The 14545-nt window shown below is 41.4% G+C and overlaps 1 pseudogene; it reads right to left on the bottom strand.

Moving 5' to 3' along the window:
• Positions 1-1219, bottom strand: part of LOC148162017 (gamma-taxilin-like) — a 44159-nt pseudogene extending 42940 nt beyond the window's left edge.
• Positions 1220-14545: the final 13326 nt, after the last annotated feature.

The following is a 14545-nucleotide window of genomic DNA, read 5'->3' as shown; positions in this document are numbered from 1 at the left end:
TCTTGTTTGCAAGGAATTTTAAATACTACCCATATTCCTATAAATTTTAAAGTCATAAAGGATGGCAGAAAGTGGATTTAAAATAATTCCAAGTTAGTGTCAGGTACAGAAATCACTCAATTCAAATACGGTAAATGTTGGTTCGAACAGGAATTTTTTTTTTAAAGATTTTATTCATTTATTTGACAGAGAGAGACACAGTGAGAGTGGGAACACAAGCAGGGGGAGGGGGGAAGCAGGCCTCCCACTGAGCAGGGAGCCTGATGTGGGACTCGATTCCAGGGCCCTGGGACCATGACCTGAGCCGAAGGCAGACGCTTAACGAATGAGCCACCCAGGCGCCCCACAAACAGGAATTTTTAAAAATGAGAAGCAACCCCTAAAGCCAAAGTTAGGGTTTTAGATTTTATTCATGAAATTTAATGTATCACATTCTTAGCCCTAAATTCTCAAACTACCAGAGCAGAAGGGAGAAAACGCACCGTGAAATCCAGTGTTACTAGCCTGCTTTCTAAGCCAGCAATAATGTATCATGCCAAATATTAGTAAATATTCTTTAAATAAATTGAGCAAAAACACAGTCTTCACAGTAATTGGTCCGATTACTTTACAGAACCAAAAGAAACAGGCCAAAAGAATAGTGCTTCTGCCAAATGCCCATAGACTTTTTCACACACACAAAAAATTCTTGATTATTCAGGGAGAAATAACTCGGATCCTATAACTAAGGTCCCTATCTCGCCATTTTCCCCTTCTACATATAACTGACCACAGAGGTGTGTTTTAACCAAAACCACAACTACCTCGAAACTGGACAGGTTCTGTAATTGCCTGTGCCACAGAAAAGTTAGGTAAAATGAGCAGCATGTAAAAATGTCAAATTTTATGAGACATGAGATTTATTTATGAGATTATGACCTAAGGTTTTTTCTTTGTTCCTGTTGCACTCTGAATCTTGTTTACTATCAGAAGGATCTGTTCCAGCCTCTGGTCCAGAAGGATCCACTCTTGACTCTTGCATGCAGTGTACTGGGCTCACCAAATTCCTGTTCTTTGTTATAAAGTTACTGCCTTCACCCTCTTGCAAGGGATTCTTATAACTTGCACCAGCACAATTTGAGTCTTGATGTTGAAGAATGTCATTTGATTGAGAGATACACGATATATCTGCTTTTAGTCCTAGCCTGCAAACTCTAGAGTCTTCCATTATGCCAATCATAAGCCAGAAAGAATGAGGAGAAAGAAAGGTCATGGAAGGGAAGTTCAATCAAATGAAATCAAGGGAGGGAACTATGCAGTACATAAAAATACAGTTTTCCATCCTACATTCTTTCTTCATGTCTAAAAGTACGTTTTACTTTTTGTATGTGGTACAATCAATAGGCACATCATCACTTGACAGTTTTTCATCCTTTCACAGTTGTTTACAAAATAACGATGCTGTTTAGAATGAAAGGAGGCAAAGAGTTAAAAAGGACTACCGTAACAGTGGAATAAGAAACTCCAAGGCCCTGTGCCTCCAAAAAGTAGTATATACTGGCAGAATCCATCAGAAACAACTTTCGCAGAAACAACTCCTTCTGGAATTTTCTAAAAATGTACCCACGAAATTAAAACTTCAACCCAAATGGAAGGCTTTAGTGAAGAGAAAAGCTGCTGTTTTGCTCTAGGAGAGCACCGTGGGATTTAAAACAACCCACCTACCTTTCCTCACACTCTAACAACAGTGGCCGTAAAGATGGCAGCCCAGACTCTTAGTGCCAGAGGGAATAATACAGACATTATTTTCAAAGGATTCCCTCAACCTTTCTGGCAGCTCCCTGAGAAACCTGTGCAAGAGTTTGCCTTTGTTTCACTCTTGAGAGAGCTGCCCCAAGGTGGGGCAGCTTTCCAGGAAGCTCTGGAAAAAAGCATTATAGGCACAAATATTGACTTCAACAGCTGGATTAAGGGACAACAATCAGGAAAAAGCAAGCAACAGAGGGGGAAAAAAAAACTGAGAGGAGAGAAACTGGAAAAGGAGATGATGATATGCTTTTAAAAGCTCTCACATCCCAAACTTATCTTTTATCTCCTCCTGGCCTTCAAACGGAAGTGAAGGCTAACATTTGAAAGCAGAGTTATAAACACCCTGGTTATGCTGTTCAGAAGCAAGAAGAAACACTTCTTGCGTATCACGTGGATGGACCTACTCTCTCCTTCATGTCCTCTCATTTCTTCCTGTGTAACCTGACGTTAACCACCTTAAGGAGAAAGATGGTTAGGGTTGGGACCAAGGATTCCCCATCCCCAAATGAAACCAAAGGTCACACATACGCATCCTAGTATGTTGGCGCGCTGTGTAGAATTGAGGGACTCAAATTTTTAGGTCTCTGTTTGGAAACAGCTACCTAAATCACTGCCCCACCTGATTCTGTTTCACTAATGGCATCTGGGGCACACGTCACAGTGGACCTACGAAGTTAGACCAACCAGCTTTGGCCTTTATTCAATGTACTGTTAGTGCTGCCCCCAAATCTGAATGTATAGTATAGATTACTACACAAATACGTATATACATTAGATATGAAGTGTAATATGCTGCCAATGGGGATTCTCTCATTTGGGAAACCCACAAATAAGTACTTTGGGGGTCCGCAAACCCTAATGACTCTTTTATGTCACAAGTCTCTATGCTAAGGCAAGCAAAGAGCAGCCTCCCTCACACACCAGACATATCCTTTTGGAAAAGCACCGATTATCTTACCTCGGGGCTCTTGCAAACAGTTAACACCTAATGAATGAAACCCTCCTGAGTCTCTGGCCTAATACTCTTCTTTTGGGGTGGGTCAGCTCAGTTTATCAGACTAACCATGTAGGAAAGGCCCAACAAACTTCATTTCTCAAACTGAAATGGTAGAGTCTAGAGTCAAGAATTTAGCCAGCAAAGTCTCATCTCAATGCTACACAAAGAAGTATAGGGCATCATTTTGGAGATCTGTTGCCTAAAGCAAAGCCACTGGCCCAGTGGGATTCACAGAGGCTCTGCAAATGCCTTGTTCCTGTTTACTAGGGGATTCAGTTACAATGAAACTGAACAGTGTGCAGCTGGCTGCAGTGGCTGATTTGCCTCAACATAAATTATGAAGGACCAAGAATGTGTTAGTGGAGGGAATTGCTCTGACCTGTACTCCCTGATAAGCCTTATTACAGCCCCACGCTTTGGTGTTCAACTTAGAAAACTGTGGAGCAGTAGATGAATACAGTCGTAGATGAAAGACCTCCTCTTCAGCATCACAAAATGAGGAAATCAATCAAACCTACTAAATGAATCATCTGGGCTATTCATACAGATGCCCAAGGCAACTAAAATGAAGCCATGAAGCCACTGATCAAGCCTGCCCCACCCAGATTGCCACCGTTGCTACCTGAGTTACAGTCATTGCACTGATCATGACATTTGCACCACCATCAAATGAAATTCAAAGAACCCTGACCATTCATAAACTGATGCTTCTTTCATTCCCCCAAAAGCAAAACCAAATCAATCCACATGGTACATTCTCCAGGTACAAAATGGGCCCTAGAGGAGTCAAACTTTGGTTCAGCTACCTGGATTCTCTTATGGGACTGACATGGTCCTATATCACAAGGATAATGACCACTTGTCCACTGCCCATGGGGTATCCCTCGGATGACAGCCCACACATGTCAAAGAGGTCTTCTGACCTCTGTACAGTCTATAAAACTTTCCCCATCCCCCAAGCACCTAACCTTTCTGGACAAAAGGACTGCTACACGTGAGGGATGACTGGACAAAAGGTGAAGTTGAATCTACTGGAAATACCAACCTTGTGGCAGTTACAAAATCTAGGTACTGAGTAACAGCTTAGACTGAGGAGTGTTGAGGGAGGAAAGTAATTAACTATCCTGTGTCTTTCAAAACTATTCCTGGAGACCTCCTCATAAAAAATATACTCTGGGGACCCCTGGGTGGCTCTGTCTTTAAGCGTCTGCCTTCGGCTCAGGTCATGATCCCACGGTGCTGGGATCGAGCCCCACATTGGGCTCCCTGCTCAGCAGGAAGCCTGCTTCTCCCTCTCCCACTCCCCCTGCTTGTGTTCCCTCTCTCACCGCCTTTCTGTCAAATAAATAAATAAAATCTTAAATATATATATATGTGTATATAACATATACATACAAATATATGTAACATACACACATAAATGTATATAACATACACATCTGCTGTGGCCTTCTCAAACTGTTGCAATGTCCTTGGATCTGGCTGGAAGCTACATTCCGCAGTGCCTCAGATCCAAGGACATTGCAACAGTTTGAGAAGACCACACCAGTGTGTGTGTGTGTGTGTGTGTGTGTGTGTGTGTGTGTGTGTGTGTGTGTGTGTGTGTTTATTTATTTGACAGAGAGACAGCGATGGTAAGTTTATTGCCTTTTAAAGGGAAGCAGAAATGGATGTCCCAACTCCTGCATCCCCCAAATAAAACACTTATGTTAAGTGACTGAATGTCTTTCCTGCCCTCATTCCTCTAGTCATCACCAAGTCATTCCAGGGGTAAACAAATGTCATCCAGCTGATGTAATCGACAGACAGGGCAAACTGGACAGAGTGGCCTCAGGCAGGCCTTTCAAAAAGGGGAAGAGGGCGTAATTTAATTACTTAACGGGAAATTGTAAGACTTCCAAGTTCTCCAGGGAGCTAAGCAGTAAAGCGCTCTAAACTTGCATCCGCTTGAGAACACAGATTTAAGTACTACTTGGGAAGCCCCAAAATCATAAAAACACTTTCTTTACAGATGTACAATATGCACCTCTTCTTTCATGGAAGCTGTGCATTAACGTGCATCCCTCAAAAAAACTCTGTGTCTTCTCCCTGAGGGGTGGTCATAAAAGATCATCAACTGTTTAAGGAAACACAACTAGTACTCATGTAGCCCTTACACCTTTGGTTCCTTGCATGAAGTCACCAGAGGGCCAACTCATTCCACACATAACATGGGCTTATGCCCACACTGCAGGTAGTTTTGTCCCCACAATGGGAGCCACTCACTAACAAAAGGTAGTCTGCAATCTGTCCAAAACTTTAGTTGAAATGATCAATGACTGCCTGGTTTCAGGTGAGTCCATTATTAGTAATGATAAATGTAATGATAATGATTAGTAATGATAAAACTGCCCTTCTTGTGGACCATTCATGAGCCACACTCCCAGCCAGTGGAAGGTCAACACGGAGCCTCAAGGAAGAAAACCAGCTGGTTTTCTGAGGTAGATCTGATAGATTATGAGACTTGTTCAGCCTGTTACATCTGGATCTCAGGGTAGGGCTGAAGTTAATTCTGCCACTTGGGCTCTTCCTGATGCTTGGAGTCCTGTTGATAGTATCCTATCAGATAAACTGAACAAATCTGGTCCTAGCAGTGGAGTTGTATACCCAAGGGAAAATTCACCAGAACCTATGACAGTATTTCTGCTTCTCCTGTGGACAGAGACGATGCCTTTGTTTCAGGCCATCTTTCCAAGGATGCCCATGAGACAAACAGCCTTGGGGGGGGGTGGGAAAGAGAAATGGTGTCTATTTCAAGAGCAGTAAGACATATTTGTTTATTGTCATGTTTCCAATTGCTGCTATAATAAATTGCCACAGCTCAGTGGCTTATTTATTATCTTACATCCCTTCTCAAGGGTCTATGGGAGGATCCATTCCCTTGCCTTTTATAGAGGCTAGCTCCTGGCTCTTCTTTCCATCTTCAAAGCCAGTAACAGCAAGACAAGCCTTATGCACAATGCCTACCCTCTCACTCTGACTCCTGTCTTCCTCCTTCTGTTATAAAGATCCTTGCAATTTCACTGGGCCCATCCTGATAACCCCTCAAAATCCTAATCTATGCAAGCATATCTATACCAAATCCCTTTGGCCAATAAGATAATTTACAGGTCCCTGTTTAAGACATGGGCATCTTTGAGTCTGCCACATTCTAAAAGAGTCATCTGAGGATCCTAAGCTTAGGATTCCTCCTATGAAATGCAAACATCATCTGGTTCTCTTTACATCACCCTGCAGGAACTGAGGCTCAGGAAACAGGTGTGAATGTGGACACTTTGGTATATGCTATTGTAAAAACCTGGCTTTTGTCTTGATACTTCTCCCTATGACAAAAAAAAAATTAGTTTGTAAGTAAAATAACATCTCTGACCCTTCGTAGTTTCTAGTCACCGTGATTATTCAAATTTGGGTATGTGCCAGGCATTTTCTAGAAAATGAATGAAACAAGCTCATAAGGATAAACAACAGACAGTACCTGTCTCAATGGGAAAATTCAAACTTTGAAACAAAAATTAGAATTTTTGGAAAATTTCAGTCAGCCACCATGACTGGCAGCTTCCCAGTACATAAAGACTTTTATGATGAGACTGATCATGGTACCAACAACTATGATAGTCTAATATTTTATAACAGCATTTGAAAGATCTACACAACTCAGTGATTCAATATTTTCCGCATGACAACGCATTACAAAATGACCCAAAGGGACAGGCTGCATCTAAAGCATAAAACAGAGCATTGGATTTTAAAAGGGCACATTAGAAAAAGTTCTAATAGGGCTTAAGATTCAATATTGGAGTCATCAGTGCTTTTTCAGTAATTTTTAAAATAAAATTAAGTAATAGTTAAGTTAGAGAACTGTTGCCCTTGGGTGTAAATAAGGACACAGACAGGAAGACAGTAGAAAAAAAGACATTGTTGAAGAGGGATCCCTACCTTACATATTATCAGGCAAACCCAACTTTAGGGAAAATGCCGTGGAACTGGGTAGGACAACAGGGAGAGGAGTACCAACCACTTCCTTCTCAATCAACTGTAACTTATAAATAAGACCTCCTTTTGTGAAGTGATCGGTGTTATCAAGCCAGGAAAATCCAAATAGGAGGTGATATAAAGCATTTTCCCCTGTATCTTCATTGCTCTGGCTTGCTCTGATTAAACATCTGCAACATGATTAGGAACTATATCACCTAAGGAAGTTTTGCTGTTTCTTGTGTTTGTTTTTTAAACTGGATGTGTTATCCAGATACCACTACTTTACAAAATTAAGCTTATACTAGAGGGAGAACCATGACTGAAAACGATGAAGCGGGGTTTCTAAAAACCCATTCTTCCTACACTAAAGCAAAGATTAAGCTCCAAAAAAAAAAAAATCCAAAAAAATTAATTTTTTGAAACTCTGGAATATAATCAAAATTTACAACAACCACAGACAGGCTAAATGAAGAAAGAATACTACATTTTAGTAAAGGGACATTGTAGCTTTCTAATTATGTGCCTAGCAGCCTGCAAGTAGCTAGCATTCCTGGTGTGACTTGCTGGTTGCCAGGGTGGGTAACAGAAACTCTTAAGAGCCCTGATGATGGATTTTGACCTACATGGCAGCTCCCAAGGAGCCTTTGTTTTGCCAGCCTTAGAACTCTCTCAGACTGGTGTAGCCTCCTAGTATCAAAGTTGAAGTTAACAGCTGCAGCTACTATTCTGGCTAAGAATAACAGGTAAGGCAAACAGCCTGGAAATGAGAAGGTTGAGAAAGAAGATACATGGAACAGAGCTTTGAAAAAGCTCCAGGTATACCAGGGAATCTAGAAGACCACACATACGAAAGGGCAGGGTGCATGCTCAGAAAAGACCTCACACTTTACATCTTGCTATATTCAAAATTTTAAATGGCCTGGCTAAGCGCTAAGGAGTTCCCCAAACAGTCTTGCAAAGACTGAGTTTGTTTTTCTCGGTGTTCCCCGTTCTCAAGGAAATCTCTTCCAAGTCACTAGCTGACCTCTAAGCGAAAAGAAGAGACTTCCAAAGCCATACAAAGCATATGTTATTTTTACAAAACAACTCCCTACTAGCCAAAGCATAAAAAGTTACTAAACAACTACAACCCCTCATAAGCAGCAACCAGGAGCCCTACGGAGTAGGGGGAAGAAATCTGGCTTCCAGAGTTCAGTGTTCACCACGGCACACCTCGTACTCATTGCCTTCTCTTGATCAAACTTTAGTCAAGTTTCTCTCCTTCCCTCAGGTCCCTGAATTTGGGCTTACCCCTGAGTGAGCACTAAAATACAGATTATGCCCCCTTAATTAAGAGGTCATTCCAAGGAAGAGCTGTGACACATTTCCCATCATGCTGTCGGCTCATTCTTTCCTTGCTCAGTTTCCTCTTGTAAAGTTTCTACTAGTCCTGTTTACCCTACCCCTTCCAATCAAAGAAAAATCATTCTGATTCTGAAATACTTTCAGTTTTCTAAAATCAGAATGTTCTCCCTATTGCTGTACTGTCCTTGAATAAGGTGTCTTATCAAATCACGGTTTGTTTTTGTTTGACAACATTATAACATTCACAATATTTACTTGCCAACAGAAAAATTACAAATTATGCAAAGAAACATGGAAAGATGGGCAAATTACAGGTATGAAATTAAGAGAAAATGTCCCTGAGCAAACCCTGGTATAAAACTGATTCGGAGTACATGTTGAACCAAGTGTTGTAACTATGCTCGAAAAGTTAAACTAAAAAAATAAAACTTAAACAAAGCACTAAATCAGGGAAACAATATACGAACAAAATAACAGCATCAGTAAAGAGAAATTATTTAAACAAAGAACCAAATAAGGGCCCCTGGGTGGCTCAGTTGGTTAAGCGACTGCTTTCGGCTCAGGTCATGATCCTGGAGTCCCGGGATCGAGGCCCGCATCGGGCTCCCTGCTCGGCGAGGAGCCTGCTTCTCCCTCTAATTGTCCCCCCTCTCATGCTCTCTCTATCTCATGCTCTCTCTCAAATAAAATAAATAAATAAAATCTTAAAAAAAAAAGAAAGAACCAAATAGAAATCCCAGAGCTGAACAGTACAGTAACTGTAAAAGCAAAATCCGTTAAAGAGAGAGGTGCAATAGCAGAGCTCAGCAGGCAGCAGAATCAGCAAACTGGAAGTTAGGTCAACTGAAATTAGTCCGAGAAACAGAAAGAAGAATGAATACAATCAGGAGCGCTTAAGACACTTCTAGGATACCGGGAAGCATACCCTCATACACACAATGAGAGTTAAAGGGGAAGTGAAAGAGAAAGATGCCCCCCCAAAAGTTTTTTTGGAAGAAATAGCCAAAAAATTTGTCACAGTTGAGAAACACCATTCATCTACACATCGAATGAACTGAAAGAACTTTAGTTATGATAAACTCAAAGTCTATCCTTCAAAGTAAAGAGATTTTTTAATCTCTAGATAAACAAAAGCTGAAGACGGTGACAAATGGTAATGAGATTAAGCATTTGATCATTTCATTAACATATTCAAATGTTGAATATTTTGTGTTGTACACCTGAAAACAATATTGTATGTCAAACACAGTCCAATAAAAAAATAAAATAAAATAACAAATTTAATGCAAAAGAGAGCAGACACCCACTACAAAAAATGAAAATGACGATTCTGAGACAGAAATGAAAGGATATCACTCAGCAATTCAAAGCCATACAAAGAAATAAACAATAATAAAGATAGCTACACAAGATAAATTATAAAGTTGGGATCCTTTGTTCACAATGTAATACCACTTAAATGTCTCAGGTAAGAGACACACTTGAATAGCACAGTTCCACGATATTTTCAGTGTTTTCCCAAGTTTTGGAAATTGTAAGTTAGAAAAGGCAGTCCTAACTCTCTCCATGGTAGTAGAATGAGCATTCAATATCACTACACAAATGCTGGAAACAGTCCCGTCAGAAGTTAACAGTTCAGTCTCAGATGTGCTCCAATATCACCATGCCAAGAATATGCTAGTAGCCTAGCAGGGAGAACCTTGTGCAACCGTTGGTGACAAAAATGCAGTTTCCATATTAATTGGGTGAGATAAATCGTGTCCAATTTATACCTTTTAAAAGACAAGATAATCACACTCCACTGGCCATTTTGTTGGACTGACTTATCCCCAGGATTGGGAAAATGGTTTAATGAGGTGTGGAAAACTCTATTTGAATTTGTTCTTTCCTGCTTGGTTCTTCTTGTTCTAATCTATATTCTTCTCTTCCTTTACAGTTCTCTTGCCACTCAGCTGTTTCCCAAAACTTCTCTCCACAGTCATCAACTGGATTTTTTAATATGTAGGCTTCACATGAAGTTTCAGTTAGGAGAAATGTTGGAGATCAGAATACACCACCCCAAAATGTACCATCCTGGCATGCGAGTTATCTTGAGTTGAAGGCAATGGAGGAAAGGGAGACACAGTATGGATTCTCTGCCCTCTCCCTACCTGCCTGAAAACAGATCGTTAAGTCGGCTTTGTGATCCTGCCCCTGCCACTCCATCGCACTTACCTCTGCAGAAGAGTTAGCACTGAAAAAGAGTCTATGTAGACAAACCTTACTAATGAGCCCTTATCTATCACAAGTTAACTCCTGTATTTGCCTTCCCACAGTCGGCCACCGTTTGAAGCTCAAAGTCCCTTTCCTTTGTCTTGTCGCTTTTCGTTAAATCAGATCCTCTTTTGCCCTAATGGTGTATAAAAGCCTCCAAGCTTTGTTGATTTGTTGTTGTTTTATTTTGTTTGGGTGGAGGGTTTCCTCTTTCCTCTCTGAAGCTCCCCCAAATAAGGTGAAACCTTGTATATTAAGTAAATTTACATGCCTTTTCTCCGTTAAAGGGTCTGCTGTCAGTTGGTTTTTTAGGCCCAGACATTGAACAACAAGAGGATAGAGAAAACATTTTCCTCTCCTACAGGATTAGCCAGCCAATCCCATTAAACTAATTAGTCTGACAAAACGGTTCAAAGTATCAGATACTTTGTCACCCAGAATCTTACTTCCTGTAAGTATCTGATTAGGAGTATCTGGTGGAGGTTGTTTACCATCTCTCCCTTGCCACTTTATTTCATGCTCTCTTTCCTACTGGAAATAATCATTAGTGCCTTCAAATCTAAAATCATTAGGGAACAAATTTCAGGAAACTCATCTTCAAGTCTCTGTTCCTCTATATTTACCCTCTTTACCCAAATCTGTATTAGTCACAGTTCTTCAGGGATACAGTGCTTGTAGAATGTGTCTAGAGAAACAAAGAGGGTACGGGGAAAGAGAAAGAGAGTAGGGGTGTGGGTGAGAGAGAGGGGGGCGGAGAGAGAGATTTTAAGGAATTGGTTCACATGATTGTAGAGGCTAGCAAGACTGAAACCTATGGGGGGCGCCTGGGTGGCTCAGTCATTAAGCTCTGCCTTCGGCTCAGGTCATGATCCCAGGGCCCTGGGATCGAGCCCTGCATTGGGCTCCCTGCTCCGCGGGAAGCCTGCTTCTCCCTCTACCACTCCCCCTGCTTGTGTTCCCTCTCTCGCTGTGTCTCTCTCTGTCAAATAAATAAAGAAAATCTTTAAAAAAAAAAAAAGACTGAAATCTATGGGCAGGCTGGAGACTGAGAAAAGTGCCAATGTTGTCAAGGTCTTGAGTTCCAAGGTAGCCTGGAGGTAGAATGCCTTCTTCCCTGTGGGACCTCGGCTTTTTTTTTTTAAGATTTTGTTTGTTTATTCATGAGAGACAGAGAGAGAGAGAAGCAGAGGGAGAAGCAGGCTGCCCGCTGAGCAGGGAGCCCGATGCAGGACTTGATCCCAGGACCCTGGGATCATGACCCCAGGCGAAGGCAGACGCTCAACCATCGATACCACACAGGCGCCCGAACCTCAGCTTTTTATCTTAAAGCTTTCAACTGACTAAAGGAAACCCACTCATTTTATGGGTGATGATATGGTTTATTCATAGTCTACTGAAGTAAATGTTAACCATATCTAAAACATTCCTTCACAGCAACATCTACGCTAGTGTTTGATCAAACAGCTGATACCATAGCCTACCCAACATGGCACATAAAATTAAGTTTATCTTGATAAGTGAGGTTTATGGGGGAGGTTGGCCAGGGAAGACGATTATGCTATGTGTACTAAAACCTGATTGGCAGAAGCAAGCCCAGCATGTGGACAGACTTGCCATCTTATGTATTGTATGGTCCACAGAGTAAGACGTCATGCATAAAGGTCATAACCTGCCTGTACCATTGTGAGGATTTTAGTGGACTTTAGTGGAATGGATAAGCTAAAGCCTCCCCTGATGGTTTTTCCACTTTCCACAGTAATTGTGCAGGTCCTGTATCAGGGACAGATTTTTCCATCTGTACTATGGCAGCCTATTATTCACTTTTAGTCCTGCTAATTGGACCTCACTGTACCGGAATTACTTCTACACAGCTGGGCAGGCCCTTTTGCAAAGAGTTCTTGGATTATACCCTTAAGGAGAGACTGGGCCTCAGAATAAAAAGACATGATTTCCTCCTCCAAATGAGAATGATCTTCTCCTTGACGATTCTGCCCTCCTGTCTCTTTTGTTTCACTGCTTTTCAGAGGGTCACTCTTTTCCCCGGGATCCTCCCCTCTGACTGTTTTCCCAGGAATTGGGCTCCTACCTCCTCTTCTGGATAGTATCCTGGAGAGAAGCTGCTATAAGTGTTAGAAGCAGCAATTCAGTCAGAGAGCCACCTTCTTCAGAGTTCAGAGAGGCAAGAATAAAAGCTCTGTTGCCTTTAGTCACTTTAAATAAGGCTTTAGCAACTCAGGCCAAGACTTGGGCGTCTTGGTATCGGTCTGTAGAGGGCCTAGAATGGTGAGGTCCCCAAAGCAGATGAGAACATGTTGCTTGCAAAGACAGCTCTCCCCAGCTGTGCTTAAAAAACCAGAACTTTCTGTCTGTCTGTCTCTTGTCCTCCCTGTGTCTTTGCCCACCCCAGCATCTCTGTTGTGACAGTTCTTTTAAATGTCATTGCTGTTACCAGGCACAAAGATTTTAAGTTGTCTCCCACAACATTATGAATCACAGGCGTGCCAGTGGAGAGATCCTTCCTAATTCAGCGGATTATGCTTATGGGATCAGGTGCAGCCCACCTTGGTCCAGAAGCATGTATTCCTTCCCTTTTCTTGTTCTGTCTCACATATTTTAACAATTTTCAGGCCTGCTCAAGGGAGAACCCACATATGTGGGTTGACATCCTTCCCAGATTCCTCTCACTGTCAAAGTCAGTCCCAGTGCTGTGGGTTCACTCAACTACTGGCACTCCTAGTTTACCGGGCTAATCAAACACAGAGGAAGACCATGGCAATTAGAGTGCAGAACAGTGTGTGGCAGTGCCATACCAAATTCATGCAGAGGAGTTAAGTTTTATGTCCTGGCATCTTGACATTTCCAGATTAATCAGTCAACCAATTGGCCACTTACTGGATATACTCCATACCAATCACATACAAACAAAAAAATCCATCCTTACACTGGTTCTATCAGGGATTTGGGAGCTGATAGGGCCTCAAAATGAAGACAGCACAGAAGGAGCTATATTCAGGTGGTGTTTTGATAGGAAGGAAGTCCCTCATAGCCTGAGATTTTTCAGAGACAATGGTCTGGGCCATCATCCTGAAAGGAAATTCTTCAGGAGGAGAGAATCAGAGAGAGAGAGAGACAGCAAGCACTTATGGGTCTAGGTGATACAACTCAGCACCACAGCAGGGAAACTATAAGTCAGAGAGTTCCAAAGGGCAGCAGGACTTAGAAGGTTCTATAGCCCCAGGGCTTGTCTTACCTGTGCCTAGCAGATGGTGGGTGCAGTGTCATCAGGTAAGCAAAGCAGAGGACTTGTAATGACTAAAAATATTCTTGTTTGGCTGTATTTAAAACAATGGGACTTTGAGTTTGGCACCAGTGGCTTTGAGCTGTCTCTGCATGCTACAAACCAGTAAATAATGTAAGATCAATACACAGGGGTCATCTTTAACCCACTTATGTAACACTATGTACCCCAAAATTGAACACAGGTATTCAAATTTTTGTACACAGATGTTCTTAGCAGAACAATTCACAAGTCAATAGGGGTAAATGGAGATGATAAAAAAATCTTTGAAACTACTAGAAAAAGACTAAATGTCAATGAAATATACATAATTTAATGGTGACTTTTATGTGAATTTCACTTAATTAAAAAAAACACTAAGTAGCTCTGTTCTTATCATATATATTAAGTTCAGAAGAAAGAGTTATTCCCAGACACAAGTTGATTCATTAGGAAGACATAACCATCATAAGTGTTGATGCACCTAATAATGAAGTTTCCAAGTATATAAAGTAAAAAAGTGCAGATTATATAAGAAAACTAGGTAAATGCACTCAGTAGATTTGAAATACTGCCATCTCAGCAAATAATAGGCCAAATATACACACTTAAAAAAGGTAATACACAAATTCTGAGCACCAGTGTTAAGTACCTGGACTAGCTGACATTTATAAACCACTAAATCAAACCACAAAACATGCATTTCTTTTTTTTTTTAAGATTTTATTTATTTATTTAGAGAGAGAAAGAAAGTGAGAGAGAGAGCCCAAGAGGGGATAGGGTTAGAGGGAGAAGCAGACTCCCTGCTGAGCAGAGAGCCCAATGTGGGACTCGATCCTGGGACTCCGGGATCATGACCTGAGCCGAAGGCA

Source organism: Eumetopias jubatus, unplaced genomic scaffold, assembly GCF_037043125.1.
Source record: "Eumetopias jubatus isolate StellerSeaLion01/CBP00866 unplaced genomic scaffold, mEumJub1_p1.0 scaffold_27, whole genome shotgun sequence".
Lineage (NCBI taxonomy): Eukaryota > Metazoa > Chordata > Mammalia > Carnivora > Otariidae > Eumetopias > Eumetopias jubatus.
Note: the sequence above shows the minus strand (reverse complement) of the source record. Positions and strands in the feature narration are given on the sequence as shown.